General features: G+C 38.8%; 1 long non-coding RNA gene across 3 annotated transcripts; it reads left to right on the forward strand.

Moving 5' to 3' along the window:
• The first annotated feature begins 1,808 nt into the window (after positions 1 to 1,808).
• LOC115496050 (uncharacterized) lies at positions 1,809 to 14,889 on the forward strand. Of its 3 annotated transcripts, none has more exons than XR_003961447.4 (6): positions 1,809 to 2,089; positions 6,993 to 7,105; positions 8,174 to 8,294; positions 10,265 to 10,481; positions 10,619 to 10,733; positions 10,837 to 14,889. It is a non-coding gene; the product is annotated as an uncharacterized lncRNA (long non-coding RNA). The 3 variants fall into 3 exon arrangements; XR_012056887.1 differs by having other exon boundaries at positions 8,174 to 8,254; XR_012056886.1 differs by lacking the exons at positions 6,993 to 7,105; positions 8,174 to 8,294; positions 10,265 to 10,481; positions 10,619 to 10,733.
• Positions 14,890 to 16,296: the final 1,407 nt, after the last annotated feature.

The following is a 16,296-nucleotide window of genomic DNA, read 5'->3' on the forward strand; positions in this document are numbered from 1 at the left end:
ACAGAGGACACAGGTCTAATGTCCAAGAATGTCCTTAGCCTAACGGAATCAACCCATTAGTATATTTAATTTCCCCCACCAACATCATAAATGCTATTCTAAATGAGAGCTATTTTTAAAGGTAAAATATACAAAGGCCCTTAAAAGTTACATTCATACATTGCCTTATGAACAGTAACTCTTAAATTAAAAAAATACTAATGATTATGTCCTTTTTATGGACAAGGATTGAAATAGACAGAACTAAGAGCTGAAATCATAAGCTTGTTATTCTAAATCCTGTAAAGTTCCACCTTCAAAATATTAGAAAAAAGCTTCTTAGAAATAGTTTTGAACCATGATTAGTTGTATATGTTGATAAAGAAGTACACATTCCCTAAACTAATAGTTTTCTAGGAATTTATAATAATACAGTTTGTCAGAGAGTTCAGAGATCATATTCCCAAGTGCAATACTATTGCCGTTAAAAAAAAAAAATGTTATTATCTTATCGCCATGTCTTCAGAATCTCTTGCTAATCTGTTATTTCTTAATCTGATCATATTTTCTGCATCATCTGTTTGATGTCACATCTATTTGCACTATCTTAGAACCCTCGGAACATTATCACCATGAATGTCACAACATAACCCAAATAAAGATCAGGCTTCTTTCAGGACTACAGAAAGCTGAACTATGGATCTAGAGAGTATTATTGCAACTATCTGAATATGAACCTGAATATTTTTTAGTGTTTCTGAAAAGACTGCAACATGTAGTATGGAAATCTCATGCTGGTTTTTGCTGTTTTTTATGTAAGTAACTAATATTTCTTTGCAGGAAAGCAAGCATGAAAAGGACTTTTCCATACTACTGAAAATTCTAAACACCCTACATTTATTGTTATATATTTGGGGATATCTTAGGCCAAAAAAAAATGTAACAAAAAGATACTTAATGTAACTAGAATAGTAGAAATCGGGCATTCGTGTGTTGACAACACAAAACTTCCACAGTCTTAGCCTTTCCTGTACCTTTTCCCTTCTCTCCCTCCACATTATATTAACTTTCTTTGTTTGAAAGCTAAAAATGCATAAATTTATTACTATCCACTACAGAGATCTCTATGACAAAGCCACCTAAATCACTTCCTGGCATGGTAAAATGACTGATTTGTGTTTCTGTGAAAGCTCATAAGAATTATCATAAGTGGGAAAGGTGTATTGTGTTTGAACTTTTTATGACTATAACAAGCACTATTCTTAAATTATGTCATCCAAATTTTAGCTTCTGAAAATTCAAGTTTCTGATCACATTTTGATCAGAGAAATCAATAAAGATCACTTTGATGCTTCTTGTGTTATTGTTTTAACATAAACAGATAAATAAAAAACAGCCAGAAACATTCAGTGTCTAGTCTTGAATGTCTACATCAACTCATACTCAGCAGCTATAAATACAGCTGCATTTTATGCATCTCATAAAAGATTGTGTATGTTCATGAAGTGCAAGAGTTAAAAATAACCTCAATGCTTTTCCCAGGATTTTTAGCAGACTATACATACTTAATTCAATATTATTTCCTGTTGTACTTTAGCAGTTTAGGAAAAATTTTAATCAGCTATTAAAAAAAAAAATAATTAGAAAGGGCAAATAGTGGAATACCTCTAATGGTATTCCTCCATGGCAAGACCCTGCATCTTTTCTCTGACTTCACCATATTAGTGGCCCTCTGCCCACACTCGGCTGTGGCTGTAATTTCCATCAGTTGAAGACAGCGCACACATCGGAGCCGAGCCGGCTGTTGACAGCGTCACACCTCAGAGGAGAAGCTGCACGCCAGAGGTCGCTCCGGGCCTCCACGCCTGCCGAGCCCAGGGCGGCTCCAGCCGCGCACTGTCCCGCGGCTCTGAGGGCAGCGCGGCGGAGCGTCCCCGCCCGGTGCCCTCAGGGGACCCAGAGCCGGCCCGGCCGAGGCTGTCCGGCGCCCCGGCTGCCCTCGGCTGCCCGGCTGCCCGGCGCCGTTCCGCACGCCCTCGGGCCGCCGCAGCCCGCACCGGGCCCGTGAGGGAAGGACGCTGGAGGGCCTGCACCGGGGCCCTGCCTGCAGGTGAGCAGAAATGGCCTGCGCTGGGGCCCGGCTGCGAGGGCAGGCATGGCCTCACAGCCCGGTTGCACAGCAAGGCAGCTCGGACAGATGGCCTCGGACTGAGCAGACCCTGCCTTTTGGAGTTTGTGCTCCCTCTGCCAGACTAGCTGCAGACTGAAGCACTTGAGTCCAAGTCACATCCTGGTTATTAAACTATATCTCTGCTTTAAGTTGGTTTTTGCTCATACAAATTTGACTGGAGGTGACCCCCATGCTCAACTGCAGTGGTTTATCGCACCATTAAATTTTTTCACCTACTTCACTGGCAAGGGTTCTTCTTCAAAGAAGGCAGATAGGTGTACTTGCTTCTTAAAAGGCTGTGCTTTGTGAAAGCACTATGAAAAAGCTGGAGTAATGGCAAAGAATTATTAAAAAGGCTTGATCTCTACGCTATGCACTATCTGCTCTCAAAAATCAGTGTTGGTAGAGGCAGTTCAACAAGACTTTCCAGCGTTGAACATTGTTTAAGAGTAAGAACAAACTTCCTACAACAGGCAATTTTCCACTGCAGACTAACCTGAAATGATCTCATTCTGTATACTTCAGTGCACACAGAAGACAGAGACAAATTCTGTAGATGCTGATGAGCGCAAGAGAGAAGATCAAGGTAAGTCTCAGACAACTTGAAGAGGTAACTGAATAGTATCATTATAGTTCTTCAGTCAAGAGGTCTAGATGATGTCAGGGAAACTGCTAGTAAAGAATTCCCATAGTTATATTTGAAACCTATCATTAAGCAAGTCCTCAATAGTCTTTTCCTTCGTGAGCATTTATTAAGAAAAGATGTTTAATAACGATTCACTGAACTTGTGAACCCATTCTTACCAAGCATTAATTTTCTGTCAAAAGTATATGCTTTTGCTGTTAGACCTTGAGTTATGCATTATTTTTTACTAATATTTTTCCAGTCTCTGTTGATTAGTTACTAAGTTACTTCTTACGGTTGTCTGAGACTTACCTTGACCTCCTCAGTTGTGGTCAGCAGCATCTATAGATTCCTTGGCTGTCTTCTATGTGCACTGAAGGTAATGGAACCAAAATAAGTTGGGGGGTGAGGGGGTGCAGGTTCCTTGGCCTAGCCAGACTAAGCTTCCTACACAATTTGAGGAAGTTGAGAAATAAGGCTTTTTGTTCTCAAGCCTAAATATTAGTTGTATTTCAACTAGGACTAAGTTGAAATCCCAGCACAACTAGAGCACTAAACAGCTTAGGTCTTGAAAGTTTGGCTGATGCAGTCAGCCCTGGAAATTAAATCTTCCACACCTGCCCATATGTTCTTAATTTGAGTGGACATGAATTGGTGTTCATGACATCCCCTTTAATCTGATCTGTTTGAGCTGTCATCACATTCTGTTGTTTCAGTTATATGGAATCACAGAATGGTTTGAGTGAAAGATCATCTAATTCCTGTGAATGTTAAGATGTATGCAGAATAGTAAGTGCAGCCACTCAAAATTCCAGATTTTTTGTCAGTGTTTGAAAATCCACACCAGAGGACAGTACTGGGGTTGCTTATGTGCATAAGGGCTTCCTCACAAAAGAAAGCTACACATTGATGTGTATGTCTAAGAACACTGCAGGGCAGTAGGGATTTGGATGGCCAAAAAAGAGGCATTTGGCTACCGAAATTCTGGGTGGCAGCTATAAACCAAGAAAGAAGGAAAGAGCAGACTTTTGGAGGGGAGCAGGGGAAATCGACAACTTTGATTCGTATTCCAACAGTTTAAATTTTTCAGAAAACTGAATAGACAAAAATCTAAGATTCATCTTTCTGAAAGGGGCTACAAAATTGATAGCTAATTAAATGTCACTCATCCATGAAGCTGAGCAGGCCTAAGGACTGAAAATTAACATATTATAGGAATAAACCTGTAGTACATTATGGGCCTTACATTTTACTATTATAACAAAAAAATATTTTCAAGACTGCACAGACAAGCTCTCTGATCCAAGAATAAACATGACTAAAACTCATGCGTGACATCAGTTTGGCCTCTTTGTTCTCATGAGCTTATTATTCTAGTGTAGTTTGGTGGGGTATTAGGGCAGTAGACAAAGGAGGCAGTTATCTATGCAATTCCTGAGCCAGTTGCTGCAGAAGTTGGACCACAAAATGAATGAGATATTAAGTTGTCACTCTTTAAGTTAAGGAAAATGAAAACCACTCAGGAAAGCAGGCTTTCTGTCTCAACCTCTGACATGAAATATTTTTTATTAAACCGAAGGTTCAGTAGTTAATCTTTATTACCAAAATATGCAGTTTGGCAACCTGTTTTCAGGAAGTATAAGGTATTCACCAATTTCCATTCACAGAAATTTAGAGCTGTTTTCTGAGCAAAGTTCTTCACCAAATACAGGTGCTTGACCTGAGCATCCAAACTAATCAAGCAAAGTTGGCAAATACATATTGTAATATGCCACATATGAAAACTGATAAAATCGTTCCTAATACATATAAACTGGCATGCCAAATCAAGACTACTTATTCCAGAATTAACTATCACATAAATATGTTCTCATAGATGGCCTAATGACCATACTAAAAATAATAGGTTTAAATTCATGTCTGCTCTTGTTCCAGATTAATTTTCACCTGTAAAAAATCATTACTTAGAGCCTACTTCTTGTCTCTGAATTGATAAATTCCTTATGTGCCTTAATAGTGTGTATGTTACTACCGTACAAGAAGTAGAAGCTTGATGTCCTTCATTTTGTACACACAAGCAACTATGATAATCTGGCTTTGTATTTTTCTTGGGGAAGATGAAATAAGAAGGCCTTATAAGTACGATTGCCTAGAGGGGGATTTGGAAAGTGCAGAGAATGCAAGCCAGATTGAGATGAAGATGAGCTTTGAGATGGCAGACCTTGGTTGCTAAGCACTGGTGGACAGTGATGTACCTAATAGAAGGTAACTCCCTTTTTTGACCCACAGACAAATCAAAGGGTCAGATAAAGTGTTCTGTCTCATTCCTCAAGAATGTAGAGTCTATCTTGCACCTGTAACTCTCCCCTGAAGTATGATGTATCTGTAATCCCATTGGCCCAAAGTACTTTTCCGCACCGCCCTCTGAAACCCCCTTGATAAGGTGTTCCCAGGAGACCAGCCGCCCTCCCTGTCTCTCTCTCTCTCCTACCCCTCGCTCCAGCCCCTTCTCCTACTCGCTTGGACCCTCTCTTGGAACTCTCTTGCTGTCTCGCCCTCCCCCACTCCCTGGGGCCTGCTTCGAGCTGTGGCTGGCAGCTCCGAGCAGGGCCCCACATAAACCGTATACCCTGAGACGTGACTCCAGAGCTCTTTCGTCTCCATCCATCCCAACCGTCCAGCTCTCACCACATATTTTGACTTCAGTTGCTTTCCAACAGATCACTTGATTAACAGTCAATGCAATAATAAACACTATTTGTGAACTGATCTGTATTGCCATTGCTAAAAGTTACACAGGAGCAATTTGAGACCCATGATTAGAGAGGTGTTTCATTTAAGATTCCTGTTCTCAGAATGCTGGCATTTTTGACAGAATGATTTTACTTATGCATCTCAATCCAAAGGTCATTTTCATAACTGTTGCTTTGTAAGCATGGCAAATTAAATCAAAAATATTTTCTCTAAATCCTCATTCTGTGAAAAGGTAGTGAATCTTTTTTATTTTGTCACTAATTCCAGGAATATTTTTGTCTCTATAAATTAAACATTTAGTCTTTTGTAAGCTTAGTTCTTATTTAAAAATCCAACTTGTTCAAGGAAATTGAATTTAAAAAATAGATACTTTAGTCTAAAAGCAATGTAATAACCCCTGCATTGATTCCATGCCCTATCTCCTAATAACCTTCTGTTAAGTACAGCAAAAGCTGTAATATGGCCTCCTGGAGAGGGAAAAGAAACTAAGCTTTGGTAGTTCCACTAGCCATAGAGCTATTTTAATTTGTGTTTATTGATGTCATTAAAAGAAATCTGAACATTGATGCTTGTACACAATGCAAGTTTTCAGTAAAAAGAGCAATCAAGAAGGGGGTTTTGTCCTTGGATTCCTCTGTTATCACAGTAGTCCTGTTTATCCCATGATCCCTTTGGTATCCTTCCCAGGACTGGGGACAATGTATGTTATGCTAATGTAAATCCATGAGAGTTGCCTGGCCAGGAGGTTTGTTCCAACCAGAATATACAGCATATGCATCCTGCATTCTTTTCTTCACTGAAAGTATTAATTGTTATTATTCTCCTTCATGCCTGGAAAGATACGGCCACCAAACTAGACCTCCAACAATTTTTTTTGCTATCTGCTTTTACTGCTCACTCAGGATCTCCAGTTAGCATCTCTGTCACAACAAGCAACTTCTCTCTCTGTCTGTTCAGGCTCAGATCTAGTAATCTCCCCTCCTACACACCCTGTGTTTATCACTCAAATGGTTACTATTATTTGGGCATTTGTTTTTGCACAGTCACTGATTTTCAGGAAACTTACAGGAACACAGATTTCTATCTGTCTTTCAAAACGGGTTGAAATTGGTCAAGACAGTAAACAATGGGACTGGCAGAGCATTTGTATGAGCCTCATTTCCTTGGGAAAGCACAATTGAATTATGTCTCTCGACCATGCTGGTGCAAGCACTGTCACCTCTGCAGGAGCAGCGGCTCCAGATACAGGGTAAGCAGAGATAAACAGTTGCCCCCTTTCAGAACACACTTCCATCAATGTCTGTCTGTCCATCAGACCTGGGCACATCCATTGCTAGGATTTCACAAGAAGTCTGTAACAGAACACTGGAATTTATATATGCTAACTATTAACATCAGACATGTAAGTATGAAAGAAAAAGTAATCAATGAATGGCTTACATAATTATTCCTGTCTTTTTCAAGCCAAAAAAAGTGACAACCAGGAATGGCAGAGGTTGAAAGTAAACCTTACTGGAAAGGCAGCAGGAGATAGATGTGTGCCAGGACAAAGGAAGAAGGCAGGCAAAACCGCACAGGTATTTTTGAGAGCTGTGAGTTTCTGAGATCTGCAAAAGATCATTCCCAATATAAACAGAGGCATGCTGTGGGAGGAAAAATTACTTAGGGCTATGGAAAGAAATATCTTAACAGAATTTGTTCCAAATAATTTCTAAAATATTTACTCTGATCTTCACTTGAAATTAATTTCCTTGGCAGGAGCAGAAGCTCTTCAAGGTATACTTTAACACAAAGCATTCAAACTAACATACTAGCTTACTACTTAAAATCTAAGCGGGTAAATTGACTTTATACAAGACTCAGGTGTAAAAATTCTTTTAGCAATCATCTAGACAAAGGAAACAATTGCCATGCACTGTAAATAGTTTCAGAAAGGTTTCATTTTAAGTAGGCAATTGGTAAGAAGGCTGCTGTCTCCTGGCATTTGCACGTTTCCCAGCAGCGTGGTACTAGCTGCTTTGATGTCCTTAATGGATGCATACAGACAACTGCACACTCCTCCAAGAATGTGTATGTATGGCTGTTTTTTTATTGCAAATCATTGGATAAGATGCTGAGATAGATATAAATTTTAATGCAATATTTTTTTTACAAAATCGAGGTCATTTATTCAAAATGAGATTATTTTTTCCTTTTTTTTTTTGCATTATTCCTAAGCTTTCTTCCATTAGCTGTGTTTCCCTGTGATAAAGGCACGAGTTTCTCATGTTTATTCTTTTTCACTTTGACAATGATGATGGTTTTTCCTGAGTCTTGATTTGTCGGCTCTAATGGGATACTCCTTTTCCTCATTATAAAGTACCAGTGGAGAGAAGTGTTTATTTGGCAAAAGAAGGCAAAAAGAAAATAAATAGCTGATCTAGTATAGTGTTAAACAAGCTACCTTACTTCATATTTGGAGGACTCCCAAATCAATCCATATGTATATACAACATAGAGGAAGCAAAGAATACAGAAAACAATTTTGCCAACTTCAGAAACAGATGTGCAAGAGAAGTTAGAAGGAATAAGCAGACTGTGATTAAGTGAATGATAGAATTAGCGGTTATTTTTTCCCCTTGTCATAATGTCATTTTTTTCTACAGGCAATAGACTTAACTCACAGTGCAGGATTTTTTCCAAATGCTATATCAACAATACTGCCATTTCTTAGCACGTGAGTGAAGGTGAGCACAGAAAGCCGCATCAGTGTCGCCAATATTGCAGGTCAGGATAATAACTACCCATCTGATGAAAAGTCACTGCAAAAAGCACCAAACTTATTAGTAAACAAATTGTTGGAGAGCCATAATTTAACCTTTATTTTAGTCTGAGGCCAAACCCAGCAGTCTGGATCCTTATAAAGCATATAATATTATGCCAGGTGGATAGGCACCAGTGAGCCCAAGGCTTTGAACATCAATTTTATCCACACTTCAAAAATCCTGTGTGACTCTTCAGATGGCACTGGGCTTTTAAAAGTCTAGAACTGTTGTCTAAATGAGCTGTGACAGAAATTCTGAGAAGGTGTAACATGCAGGCTCAGTTTATTCTGGTCATCTGTGGCCTTCCTTTATTTCCTCCCTCCCTCCCTCCCCTTCCCCCCCATCCCTCCCTCCCTCCCCTTCCCCCCCATCCCTCCCTCCCTCCCTTCCCCTCCCTCTCTTCCTCCCTTTCCCTCCCTTTCCCTCCCTCCCTCCCTCCCTCCCTCCCTCCATTCCTTCCTTCCTTCCTTCCTTCCTTCCTTCCTTCCTTCCTTCCTTCCTTCCTTCCTTCTGTCCGTCTGTCCGTCCGTCACTATTTGGATTCAGGGCCATAATCAATGTTAATTGCATATATTTATTTTTGGATAATTGGATAATTGTTTGAATTACTCTTTATCATAAAATAAACATTACCTGTAACCGGTTATGTTAGAACTGGCAATGAGGAGTACAGATCAATGATTTTGAAAGGAGTGCACTGTATTTGTTTTCACCTCTCACTTTCAACTCATAGAAGTTGGTTACGGAACTAAAGTTAAGTGTTTGCTTTTCTCTGCATTATTTCCTCATATGAAACTGGCATTCATGCTTATTTACTAAAGTAAACAAAAGAACCTATAGTTTTGATAGCTATGCTACTAAGTTATTTAACTAAGGCCATGAATGTGCCTTAAATTATGAGAAATTACGAGTATATTTTACTGTATTTATTTCTTATTTTATGAAGGGACAATAATGCAGAGGCTGTATGTATGGCACCTTCCAAAAAACCACATTCTAAATTTAACTGTGCTAAGTGTAATCATGGGAATCTAAATGTATTAACATAAGAAATTTAAATTCTGCACAATAAATAGAAGCAGGCTGAGTTATGTTATAAAAAAAGTCAGATATAAGCTTTCTTTTGTGAGACCTTTATTTTGCTCTGCAGAGTTAGTCAAAATCTGGGATTTTAACTTCACAGATAAGCAATAATCCATAATTCAATCCACTTTTCCTCAAATGTAGATATTTTTCTTACTGAATCTACATTACTTAAATTCCAAACAATATTACTTGTTCAGCAAAATGCTAAATTCTTGCTATAGTCTGAGATTAGGAGACAGGTGATCTTGAAGAAGAAGCAGGAGACAAATAATAAAGCCATTACTGATTTCAAACCTGACAATTCTTAATGGATTGAGACTCAGGAGGCATAAAGTGGCATCAGCCTTTATGACTAACTGAATAGAAGTCTCTAATATTTTATGAAAAGAATCTTTAATATTGATAATGGCATAGAAACAAGGCAAACCTGGTGTTTTGCAATCTGGTGAAATTGCAGGTATTTACATGGATGTGAGCCTTATTAGCAAGGCCTACAAAGAAAAGTAGTACATTTATTAGAAGACGGAGATGCCATGGATATTTTCAAAAATTAAAGAGGTTAACTTATCCTCAGTATATACACTCAGCTATTTCAGTGATGCAATAAGTGACCTTGTCCTTCTCATATAACTACCAAAAAGTATGCACAAATTACATAATAAAGCAGCATAATGGGTTGCAACAAAGCAATTTCTCAAAGGATATTTAAAAGCAGTTTGAGAGTGTTAGGATTGGGGTGATACAGTTTGTCTTGCAGAGTGGTCTTTCCCCTCTTTGTACATCACTGGGAATCAGTTAATCAATAATAATTCAGTTATAAAATTGCTTCAATGTGTTGCTTTCCAGAGCAAGATCTACTCAAGTGAACAGCAGTCCTCACAAGAGAATGGAGAAATAGCGTCATAGGATACATCAAAATCAGTTGTTACTGCAGCCCAAGATGTCTGATTATGATTTCACCAGTCAGTGCTACTGTCAAGTGGTGCTAATAAATGGTTACAACAAGGGAAAAAGAAACGATGCTGCATAAATGAGGGAAATGGGTACTCCTAACTACATAGAGGTATTTTAAAGTAAATAAAATATTGTGAAAGTTTTTTTTTTTTTTCTCTTTTGTTGGTGTACTATTGCTTTCTTTAGTTTTTGTATGTGACATCTTGGCAATGTATAGTGGTTAACTGATAAATGCCACCCCCACAGGATTGTTTCCAGTCCCACCAGCTGGTCTGAAACTCACCATTTCCAGTGAATTCTGGAGTTGCTTCTGTATTTTGTTCTGGCTAAATTCTTCTTATTTTTAGGCTCGAAAATTCAGGTAAAGGCTAAATGCATTTATTTAACCAGGATTTTTTTATTTTCCAGGATTTCTGTTAAAGCAGTAGTTATTTTACAGATGTTTTGCAATTTTCCTCCTGCAGAGTCGAAATACTTTCTGACTACGACTTGCGGGCCCGGGCCCTCGGGGGGAACGGGCGCCACCGGGTGGATTGCCGAGGTACAGCCGCGATTTGCCTCCAAGCGGATCCAGAGTCTTGCGCTGTGTCACAGAATCACTGAATATTCTCCGTTGGAAGCGACCCTCAAGGATCATCAAGCCTTTACGCACTTATGTCTCAACAATCTTTACATTGGTCACCTGTACCTAAGGATTAGAATTCGGCCTTTAAAAACATGATGGCCTTTTGCTGAGACCACTGTCCATCCAATGGAGAAATAGTCTCTCATAGTCTCCTGTACTATTTACTCACTACTTTGCCTGATACTGGGGTTTAAGACCATCTTTGATTTTCCTTCTATATTAAAGCGGGAGTTAGCTCAAAAATATCCAATGGGTCTTTACAGTGTATGTATGCTTCATGCTACAGCTAATATGAAAGAAAGTATTATGAAGGCATTGGCTAAAATAGGATGGATCACATGGGAAGCATCAATAAAGCAAGAGAAATATGTTCAACAGAAAACTATATGTCTTAGGGAAGAAAATATAATAGATCAGCAAAAAAAAAGTGTGATTTCAAACAATTTTTCTATCCGGATTTTGGATGAGGCCTTCATTTATGCTCATTAACTTTCCAAATAGGTCCTTAATTTTTAAATAATGTCTTGGATGTGAAAATCTATGTGTAAAAGTTTCTTTTCATCCAGAAGAACAGTTTGTTTCTGTGAAAACAAACTAATTTTTCATATGTGAATATGTCTGATTATTAATAGTACAGGCAATGGTGTTTTAAGAGAAATAATCCTGTTTCCTGGTTTCATGAATATTGAATGATTTTAAACCTTTTTCTGCGTAACAGCTTACAATGACCCTCCTTATTTTCTCATATGCACAGCCTAGTCAATACTGTAAGGACATTTTCATAAAAGATCGGGAGAGTTTTCCTAGAAGGAGACTGAGCTTGATTTTTACCTCTCCCAGGCAAGGATCAGTTGACCATGAAGAGATGCAGTTCTTGTATTATGCAGCAAATTCCTCTTACAGATCCAATTATGCAAGAATGACACACAGGAAGTCCTGTGTTTAGCCTAATGATGTGTTTCCTGAGTTTCTGACTGGGGATTTGCATTTGTGTTCTTAATTTACTTCCTGTATAGGAGCATCAATGGCTGTTATATCTTCAATGCCCAGCCTGTGGGTGCTGGTTGGCAGCTGCTCAGTAGGAGTCAAAAAGGAGATGGTCCCTCTGAGCTCACCATTGGTGCAGCCTCACCATGTGGTCCATGTGCAGCAGTGGGCCCCAGCAGCTGGAGAATGACATGAAGGTCCTCTGGAGGAGGCAGCTGAGCTGGTGAGGGGCTAGAAGGCACATCCTGGGAGGAGCAGCTGTGGGATCTAGACCTGTCTGGTTAGGAGAGAAGGCAGCTGAGAGGTGACCGTGGGGCTTTTTACCAATTCCTGAGCAATGGACATGGAGAGGCAGGTGCTGCGCTCTTCTCCCTGGGACTCAGGGACAAGACTTGTGGGAATGGCTCAGAGCTGTGCCAGGAGAGGTTCAGACTAGACATGAGGGAACATTTCTTTACCAGGAGGGTGGTCATATGCTGAAACAGGTCTCCTAGAGAGGGAGTTGATGTCCCAAGTTTTGAAGAGACATTTGGGCAGTGACCTTAAAAACAACTCGGATTTTTGGTCAGCCCTTGAGAAGACAGGCAGCTGTACTAGCTGGTTGTTGTAGGTTTCTTCCAACTGTAATAGTCCATTCTATTTGAAACCTATTGGCTGAGTACAATATCCTTGTTTTAAAATGTCCATCCATTCTTTTTGGTTTTCATAAGTAAATTAGACGGCTATGAATTAGAACTAAGATTTAGTGCATTTATACAAAAGCATTAGGACTATGTACATTTAAATAAAGGAAATTAAATTGCTTTCTAGTTTTGCATGGGCCTCACTGGGAACAAGAAATACAGCATACATTATACAAGCAACCTGATTGTAGGCTTCTCAGTATTTGTGGAATGAAAAAATTACTGTAGTTAGTCCAGAAGAGTGGCACATCTCAAGGTTGTCCATGAGTAAAAACAAAGCTACATTTCCAAACCAGTGAAAACAGATATTCCCAATTTGTTTCCAGAGAAAACTGTATGTTTTCAATAAATTTTAGAACAGACATTTTAATATGTGTCAGTGGTATCAAAGCCCAAGCTCCTATTGCAAACTTGGGACCACAGTGCTGCTACAGCCAGTATCTTCATATCACTTTTATTTTTTTTTCTTCTTTTAAAACCTTGTATTACAAAGATTTATGAGTATGCTAACCATTATGGTTTGTGAGAAGATCCATAGGCCCCATAGCATATCAGAGCTGTTGCTTGATAATTAGTCTAGAGAGCTAAAAAAGAATGTCACAGGCTGTCTTATAGAGCATGTTAGTAATATTTGTAGGTGTAAGTTTAATATTACTCAGTTACATGTACAAAGCTTGCTTACTTGAGTGAAGTCTGCAGAACTACTTCCAAGATATCAGTAATCACACCACCAGCAGATACTATATGCAATATTAGTTTTACTAGAATCTGAAGAGATGTCAATGTCTGCACAGGTGTCCTGGTTTAACCTGGACAGAGATCATTTTCTTCTCAGTTGCTGGTCCAGTGACTGCTGTATTTTGTATTTGCCATACTATTCTCAGTATGAGAATAATATTGATATTTGGATGCTTTTGGTTGTTGCTCAGCAGTGCTCATCCTAAGTCAAAGACTCTTCTGTGCTCTGTGTGCAAGGAGGTACACAAGAAGCTGGGGAGAAGCATGTCCAGGACATGGATCTGAACTGGCCAAAGGGATATTCCGTACCACAGAGCATCACAGGATGTGACATGCCATGTTAATATGTATGAACTACAGGTTCTGTAAATGCTTATGACTAAAAATTCAATTTACAGATTCTAAGTGTGAATGCATATGAAAGTACTCCAGTGACAAAGGGACAACTTCCTAGAAAAAAAAACTACGTTATATCCTTTCCCTACAAACCAGCTGATATGAGACGAATTATTATTGTCAGTTCTTTATTCCAACAGTTGTCTGTATCTGAATTTCAAAACCATTTGTATGCTGGTCTTTGTTAGGAGCAGTAAATTCTTCTCTGTTGCCAAGAAAACCTTTTTTTGCAGTGATTTGTCCACTTTCTTGCATTGCACATGCCTCCTGTACGTAAAAGAAGTTGAAAATACTGCAAACAATTGTCTCTGGAGATCATGATCTCTGACCTTTAACTGCATTTAACTACAGCTTAAATTCCACATTTTGTTCAGCATAGGATTCACACAAAATTCTTCTAAATAGGCTCTACCATCTGCTATTTAGAGCTGCTCCCATTGTAAAAGCCTTTCCCCCCACATTTCATTGTTTTACAAGTAAAATGTTACTGGTTGTATTTTTAGAATGTTTTAATCCTTTGCATCTTTAATGAGAAGTGAACATGCTAATAGTCTGCTATGCATTTTCTTTCTATGACTTTCTGCCAAACACAGCTAAACCATCAGCCAAAACACTAAAGGTTTTTATGTTAATACAAATTTAAATAGTGGGTTTGAAAAATGCAGTTGTTTCATAACATTTTAGTTCCCATCTACTCAACAAACATATACAAAGAAAGCAGATACTTCTAGCTGTGATAATTTCTTGTTTTGACAGCTTGTGGCCAAATCTCCTTTGGCTACTCTTGGAAGCAGTAGAATTGTTAGTAGTCTCAAGCTCTAAGAATGAAAAGGTTAAGAAGTGCTACTTAATTATACTAAGAATCTGATTTAAAATGTAAGATCTAAGTTTTCTTATTCTGAATGTGATGTTATATATTTGTTATTTAGGCTGCACAGTTTGAATAAAACCAATTCATTTTTTATAGAAGTCAAAAATGGTACAAAGCATATAAATTAAAGCCTTTCATATTGTATTTGATATTTAGAATGAAGAGGATGAAAAAATAAAAGAAACAAACCAGAAATAAACTACTTGAAGCTGTGGAAGACGAAGCCATTCTTGTTTCCCTAAAACCCAAACCCACCCAAAGTTATAAAGTTAAGATTCATGTGAAACAGGAGAAGCCTGCATTTAATTATTACTGAATCTTAGATCCTGTTTTCCACAATGAAGAGCAGAGCAGAGCCCTCTGAGTTCACTGGAGTATGAGCTCTAAATGCAACACAAAAAAGCCAATAGGCCCTGTATTCTGTAAGGACTGTGTATTTCTCCTAAGGCTCTGACCAAAAACCCCCAAGCAAATGGTATCTGCAGGGTGGGAACATGCTACCTCGCTTGCAACACTCACAACTCACAATCCTATTCTGGGTAACTCTCCCATCCTTTTCCCCTCTGCCCAACTTCTCAGGCACTGGGTCAAGGCTTTTAGAACATTTCTGGATCACACATCCATCCTGGCATGCAGGAGAAGACAAAAAGTGATCTTTGAGACTGCAGATAAAAAGAAAGGTGAAGGTTATTAAAAGGCTGTCACTTCCTTTATGCATCTTGAGAAGATAGCTTCACTAGCTGGAACACAAAGTAACACATAAAAATTCCCCCTTTTCCTGATCAAGGTAATATGATCGAAAACTAATCCCTTTTAATGTAAGGCACTACATATGAGACACCCAGTAGGTTTGAGCGCATTATTAGAAAGGAAATAATCTAATTAATTTGTTTCAGACTTGCCAAATTTCACACAAATTTCAAATGAAAAAGCCACTAATCAGAGATTTCAGGTTCAGTCCTTCTGGGCAGGAAGATTTAGATTTACTTAAGGGTATGTGCCTAGCAGTAATAAAGCCATCTTCCCAGTAGAGCTATCAAACTCACACTTGTGAGAAAGAAAAAGTCATTAGTTGACAGAGATTTAGTTTGACACATTTCCTACTTACGGAACATTCAAGGAATAAACAAATAAGTCTGCCTATACAAGATCAGAAAATTAGCATCTCCAATACTGTATTTTTTTTCCCAACTGTGTCTCTGTGGTGGCTTAACCTTGGCTGGCTGCCAGATGCCCACTAAACCAGTCTCCCGCTCCAACTCTTCAAGAGTTCAGGGGGAGAAAATAAGATGAAAAATTATGTGGCTTGAGATAAAGACAGACAGATAACTTACTAATTACCATCAGGGGCAGAACAGAACTGACTAGGGGAAGATTAATTAAATTTATTGTCAATTTAAAATTGAGCAGGATGGTGAGAAACAAAGCCAAAATGAAAATCAATCTCCTTTCCCTTCCCCTATTTCCCAGGCTCAATTTTACTGCTTTGTTCTAACTCTTCTACCTCCTCTCCCATGAATTACTATGAAGAAAATTAGCTCAGTGAACACCAGCAGGCACTTCTCTACCACACCTTCCTCTTCCTGCTGTTTTCCTTCTCCAGCATGGGATCCCTCCCACAGCA

This window comes from Taeniopygia guttata, chromosome 7, assembly GCF_048771995.1.
Source record: "Taeniopygia guttata chromosome 7, bTaeGut7.mat, whole genome shotgun sequence".
Taxonomy (NCBI): domain Eukaryota; kingdom Metazoa; phylum Chordata; class Aves; order Passeriformes; family Estrildidae; genus Taeniopygia; species Taeniopygia guttata.